The sequence below is a fragment of the Felis catus genome, chromosome D1 (assembly GCF_018350175.1).
Source record: "Felis catus isolate Fca126 chromosome D1, F.catus_Fca126_mat1.0, whole genome shotgun sequence".
Classification (NCBI taxonomy): domain Eukaryota; kingdom Metazoa; phylum Chordata; class Mammalia; order Carnivora; family Felidae; genus Felis; species Felis catus.
Window position 1 is genome coordinate 12,289,521 of NC_058377.1, and position 6,762 is coordinate 12,296,282.

General features: G+C 46.0%; 1 long non-coding RNA gene across 1 annotated transcript; it reads right to left on the reverse strand.

Moving 5' to 3' along the window:
* Positions 1–647: 647 nt before the first annotated feature.
* Positions 648–6,336, reverse strand: LOC109492317. Its single transcript, XR_002146158.3, has 3 exons — positions 6,081–6,336; positions 4,632–4,715; positions 648–1,155 (listed from the first exon to the last, which is right to left on the reverse strand). It is a non-coding gene; the product is annotated as an uncharacterized LOC109492317 (long non-coding RNA).
* Between the last annotated feature and the right edge of the window lie 426 nt (positions 6,337–6,762).

Sequence of the window (6,762 nt, forward strand, 5' to 3'; positions counted from 1 at the left end):
CCCCAGGCACACCAGGTGACTCATCATTCCCTGGACATGTGGATTCACTTTCCTGCCCTTATGGCTTTGGTTATGCCTTTCCCTCAGTCTAAACACCCAACACTACCCACAGCCCTTTGCCAATGCCAACCTCACCGATGGCTTCTTTCTCCAGCACGCTAAGTCAGAATTACCTGTCCCTTCCACTGGATTGCCTGCTTCTGCAATTTACATGCTAGCTATTTACATGTATCTTTCTCCTGTGGTCTCAGTGGCCTCCATTCAAAGACTAGGTCATTTAATCCTGTCATTGTTTTCATCCCATTTTTATAACAGTGCCTAAGTAACTGTTGGTCTGAATGGCTAATAACGGCAGTAGTAATCATGATGGCAATGTTAGCAAGTCTTTGCTAGCCATTAATACTCAACAGTTTCAGGGGTGCCTGGGTGGCTCAGTCGATTGAGCGTTGGACTTTGCCTGAGGTCATGATCTCACCGTCTGTGGGTTCAAGCCCCGTGTTGGGCTCCATGCTAACGGCTCAGAGCCTGGAGCCTACTTTAGATTCTGTGTCTCTTTCTCTCTCTCTGCCCCTCCCCCACTCGTGTCTGTCTGTCTGTCTCTCTCTCAAAAATAAATAAACATGAAAAAAAATACTCAACAGTTTCAGTCATGTTTGAAAAATACAGTTTTTAAATTAAAAACATTGTAACAGTTTTTCTTTTCCCACAACTGAAATTTCTTAATCTGTTCACCTATTTTGATGGAATATGAGAAGCTTCACGTGAAATACCGATCCATTTCTATCCAGTCTGATGATCTGTGTGATAGATTCATTTATTATGTGGTAACATCAAAATCTGTCCAGTCTTCTGCAGAAATGAAATGCTCCCGAAATTGTGGGGAGGGAGGATGGATATCCAATTTGTTTCCTACTCTGCAGAAGATATTTCCTTCGTTCCTGGATCTTGAAGCAGGTCTGCTCTGTGAGTGATTTTGGGTCATGTCCCAGCTGGTTTGGACCTAACCTAGGACTCAGTTACATTTCATGATTGGGGATCAAACTCAGTTGAAAACAGTTCATCCACCTCACTGCTTCCACTGTCCCGGCAGCTTAATCCCAGCCTTCAATTATGGTGGAGTCTCAGAGAACTGACATAAGATCAAATTCCATGCTTCTGGGCAAGCGGAAGGAACCCAGAGAAGAAAACAGAGAAGAAACTAAATGAGCCCCATGGGAGATCAACCCTGAGTGGACATTCTGGCAAAATGGCAGAATAACTTTCTGCTTAAATAAGAAACTATTTAGAAGTCAGTTACGTGTGAATGATTAACAAAAATAGTTGTCAGTGCGGGTGCCCTCATAAAGAACAGACTGAAGAAAATGATTGGGAAATAATTAAAACAGTATATCGCACAGAGAAATGTTATTCAAAAAGCCTCTCGGGTTCTTTAATTTTTTTCCAGGCGCGAAAAATATCCCTGTTTCTGCCCATAATTTGAAATATCTAGAATGTTGAATTTATCGACAGAAAGTGTACTTACCATCTAATCAGAGAAATCTTAGAGGGAAAAGAGTGCTGTACACATCATAGGTCCCCTAGAGACTCAACTGCTCATAACTCTGCATGAATGGGGGGAAAGTGCCATATTCCCATTAAAGAGCAACACAGTTGGTTAAAGAATGAACAAAAAGCAGCATTTCTTCATTAGTGTCATTGCAGGAAGCTGATGCTCTGAAAGCTGGAGGCCGTCAAATGGGATATTGCAGCAATAAAACAGAAAGAAAAAATGAAATGCTCCATTCTCTTGTCAATCTCATATGCTTGTCTCTTTCTTGTTAATATACCAGGCGCTACCCTGGTAAGCTAATGCGTATTTGCAGTTTCGTTTTGTGCTTGGTAATCGTGCTGGGGCACTTATTCATTTGACAGAATTTGCTTCAAATGAAGGAAACTGGCAGGTTGGAAGAGAAAAACCCCAATGTTGCCAAATCACCAATTAAGGAAACTGCCAGAGGGCAGACCGGTCCTGAGACTGGTATCTGTAAAGATGATATAATGATATTGCACCGCAAAAGGCATTTTGAGGAGCCACTTAATGAAGGACAGAAGAGAGGTGGATTACGGGGCGGCTAAGGTCGACGACTGCCAGATTTAAACCACAAAGATAGATACGACAGGGTACAGCCGTTTTTGCCGTTTTTGTCCAAGATTTTGGACCTCTAAACAACAAATACATCCAACTGTGATGCAGTTGACGGGAAGGCTGATCGTTCTTCTGTAAACAGGGGAAAGTTGGACTCATAATCCACTCTCTTTAAAACTCCTTATTCGGAAGGGATGTCACCTTAATCGACAGGAAGGATATGACAATGAAGTCATAATCCTGGCCCACCTTCTTGGACCTCGGTCTAGCGAAGGAATAGGCACACAGGCCTATGATGCTTCGAAGGATGAAGCAGAATATTCCTCTTTCTCCATTGAGTTACCCGTCGGCCGCCTACAGGTATCAGGGTGGCCTTTCTGTCTCTATGTTCCTCACTCTTCTTCCCTACAGGAAGTATCCTTGATTTGGTTCCATTTCTCCAATGTCCCCCCAGGACCCAGATCCATCTGGCAGTGGGGGTGGGAGATGTGGAGGGTGGTGAGGCGGGGGGGAGGACAGCACTCAATCCTGAATGTCTGGAATTGCTAAGAGGCTTTTCATTCCTTCACATTCATAAAGACAGGTATTTTCTTTGGTTTTGCTACTGTGATTGCTTCTTGAGGATAAACTTCCATGAGTTATTACATGAACCCCATCCTTATCTCTTTCCTCTGTTTTGCTGAAGATCCCCTTCCAAGAAAGGATACAGGAGGAAAAGATGAGGGAAGAAAGCCCCATCTTGCCCCGGAGGACACACATGGAAATCGTGGGGTGAGCCAAGTCCTGAGAAATTACTGAGAACCTGAGGATAATTTCTGATGAATTACTGAGAACCTCTGCTTTGTGTGGTCACCAGTCCAAAGCTCTCATGTCGTTAACTCTGCTCTATACTAACTAGTTCCCTGATTTGCAAGAGCTGCCCTAAATCACCTAGCCCTTGGCCTGAAATACCAAAAATATCCCTCCGTCATTTCCCTCTCCTGAGAAACCGCTAAGACCGTCAACATGGTACTCCCCTGAATTTCAGGAAGTCTAACTTAGCTTTGCTTGATTGAAAGTTTCTTCTGGTGGCCCTTTTGGGGATTGACAGAACAATTCAATAATTTTCCATAACAACAGATGTCTCGGCTACTTGGTAATTTCTGTAGTCATGTGGTCTGTGCATAAACACTTCCTTTTTCTTTTAATGTATCTGAGGATAAGACCCAGAAATACAGCAATAGCCATGACTGAAAGGTCATGCATCTTAAAACACTAATAAAGCATTAAAGGAAAGTGTTCATCTGAGCAGTGCCCAGAGACCTGAGGGGGTGGCACTGATATTGTAATAGACGAGTTGAGATTTGGATACAGATAGGAGTGAGGTTTTGTAACCTCACCAGAGTCCCTGGGCTCTATAAGCTAAAGTTCCTCCTAGAAAAAGAGCTTATGTCATGTCAGTGCCTGGGGATCAGATACACACTGAATTGTCTGGCAAACTAGGAGTGGAAGGATGCGCTAAGGGAGCCAAACTACAGAGAAGGGCACAAAAGTTCATCGTGAGATGAGAGGACATAGTGAATGAGCATCTGTGTCCAGGGTCAACAGGTATACGCAGCCCTTGGTGCTTGGACCTACCCACGCCCCGTCATCCTGGGGGCACACCACACTCTGGGAAGTATGCACAATGGAAAGAGCCCTCTCACTGGGTTTAGCAACCCCTGGGGCCCAAGAAACCCTGCTGTGGTTGTTCCCCACAGGGAGAGAAACAAAAAAATGTTTCTCTGGCCCCACCCTTGGCAGATCAGAGGGTCGAGGCACAGAAAACTGGAGCAACAGGGGCTGAGTATTGTAACCTCGCAGCACAGGGACTCACCGAGGGGGTGGGCCTGAAACATGAACATATGGAACCCCTTGCCCCACTTCCAGAGACTCCCAGAAGGGCTTTGGGGCTACAGTTTTACAAGGAACCAGGATTATTTTTAGGAGTTATCCAAACCAAGAATGAACAAGATTTCGGTATGAATCTTAAGGAACCCCAAGCTTGAGCCCACAGGTTGATGATGCTTGGAGAGATCCGAGTCATATGGTACGAAATCACTGATTTCCTGGAGGAGTCTTGGTGGGAGGGAGGTGGGGGGGTGGTGGCTGTGCATGCCGATGCAAGCGTGCCGATGCAAGAGATGACCGAACATAATTGTTGCAGTCTGGACCTCTTTGCCCACTGAATTCTTAATCTCCATAGACTGATCATGCTGGGGAAGCAAGCGGTCAAAAGCAAAAGGTGGTCTAGAATAATAGAAGCCAGTGGGACCTGGAATGAGTATAGGAACACACTTGTGGCCGAGATCCACAACCTGAAATGGCCTGTTAAGAGGGTGTTATCACCATGTAGGATTCTCTATGCCTGCACACATCCACTCCCCGTGGGCTGGGGACCCAGGAGGCAGAGCACTTATGACCTCTGTCTCTGCGCCTGAGCGTAGGGAAGAGGAGTTGAACACAGTCTGTGCTATCTTGCATTTACCTCTGTTGGCTCCACATAGTGATGTTAATGATCTGTCCCAGGTCTTCCAGGGCAGTGCTCCTTTAAAGGGTCTGCCCTGCCGGCCTGGAAGGATGGTAGGGAAAAGGAAACGGGCTGAGGAACCACACCAGTGTTACTGCTCCCATGCTAACCCTCAGCCAGTTGTGTGCCTTTGAATGAGCCCATTTGTCTCCCTTATTTATCTTCTTCGTTGACTATGGAAAAAGGAACTAATCCCTACACTCTGTGTGACACACTCTGCCCTTCTTCTATAGTTCATAGACATGTAGCAAGACACAGTGCTGACAGGCTGTCCTACCTTTCCCCACCTTCTCTGATGAAGATGTGACAAAGTTCTCAACAGTGAAGTGTGATGGGAGTGATGGGTCCAATTCCCAGTGTGGTTTCTTGAGACCAGACCAGGAGGGGTCATAGGCTTTCCCCTTTCCACTTGCTGCAACCCAGATGAGGTACCCTCTCAAAATTAGAAGAAACAAGATGGAGGGGCATCTGGCTGGCTCTGTGGGTAGAGCACGTGACCCTTGATCTTGGGGTCTTGAGTTCAAGCCTCACGTTGACCATACAGCTTACTTGAAAGAAAGAAAGAAAGAAAGAAAGAAAGAAAGAAAGAAAGAAAGAAAGAAAGAAAGAGAAAAGAAAAAAAAAAGAAAAGAAAGTAGATAGAGAGGATCCAGGTCCCTGAATAATTGTGGGGAGAACTGCATGCTGAGCCAGTCTGTTTACATTTACATGGGGAGGATATAAAGCATCTGGTGTGAGGTATTGCATTTTGGAGGTTCCAAAGGTTAACCTTATCCAGGTTGGGTATATTTCACCAAACTGTTGGAAGCCAAAGAAAATAGAGGATGTGATATCCCCTTATAAACTACTGTGTCTTACAAGTAGATTATGACTGCCACATAATTGAATGAGCCATCAGTGGAAGCAACAACTCTGAAAAACTAAACATACTCTACTGGCAAATGGAATCATCCAGTCTAATCTTACTACACTGAGCAAAGGAAGCAAGGGTGATAGACACACGTTGCTCTCTGATTGTCAACCCTCTCTTCCTATTAACAGCTCTTCTTCTCTTTGGGGAGTCTTGGGAGGTGGCCTCCCAAGACATGAAGCCTGAGGGGCCACATCCCCTCTCCCCGCTTCTGCATATAACCAACCTAACATGAGGATGGCTGGAGTTCATGTCCATCATGCTTCAGAGTGGCAGAGGTGGACCGGACTGTGCCTGGGGCCTGCCCTTTGCTGCCAAGAACCTTGGCTCATGCCCCAGGCGGCTGTCAGCTCTCCACATCTGAGCTCACTCACAGACAGAACTTCAGCAATTAAACAATATCTGTCTCCAGAATCTCCCAGTTCCCTTCATTACAGCCCTTCACGAATCCTCTCAACATCCCTGAGAAAGTGGAAAGCAAGTATGTCTTTCCTAACCTGACAGCAAGCAGATGTTTGGGGAAGGAATTAGCTAGCACACAAGAGCCTCCAGGAGCAGAGGAGAACTTGACTCAGGTGCCCTGGGCACCTGCAGCTGACCAGGGCTTCCTGGCCCACCTTCTTCCTATAACATGTGTCCCTTCTGCCCCTGCTGGGCCAAGGTCCTTGGCATTCCCACTGTTGGAGATTAGAGACTCATTCCTTTGTATTTCCCAGGAATTCTCTTCCTTCAAGATGGAAAAAGTCCTGGGGGAGGGGCTCCGTGTTTCTTTATTGCCTAAGCTGCTGAGTCACAATGCAGGCTTGGAGCCTCTGGAGGAGGGGCTACCAATGACAGAAGCCATTTCTTTCCCCACAGTAAAGCCCAGGCATGCTCTTTCCATTTGCCACACTTGGTCCCCAGAGCTGAGGGGGACGCAAGTCAAGAACATTAATTGCATCCCGATTTCTAAAATCCCCTCTGTTTACTGCGATTTAACCTCCCCAGAAACAGATTTTTGCTTCAGGTGCTTTTCTGCTGGTCTCATTTTCCCCATTTTATTGTCTCCTCATTCAGACTTTTCCTGTTGGTCACTGAGCAGTGCAAATGACAGAATCTTTCCCAATAGCCCCAGAAATGTGAGGTGGGGAGACAAAGAAAGAGTGCGCACCCCTGGACGCAGGAGACAAGCAGGTTTCT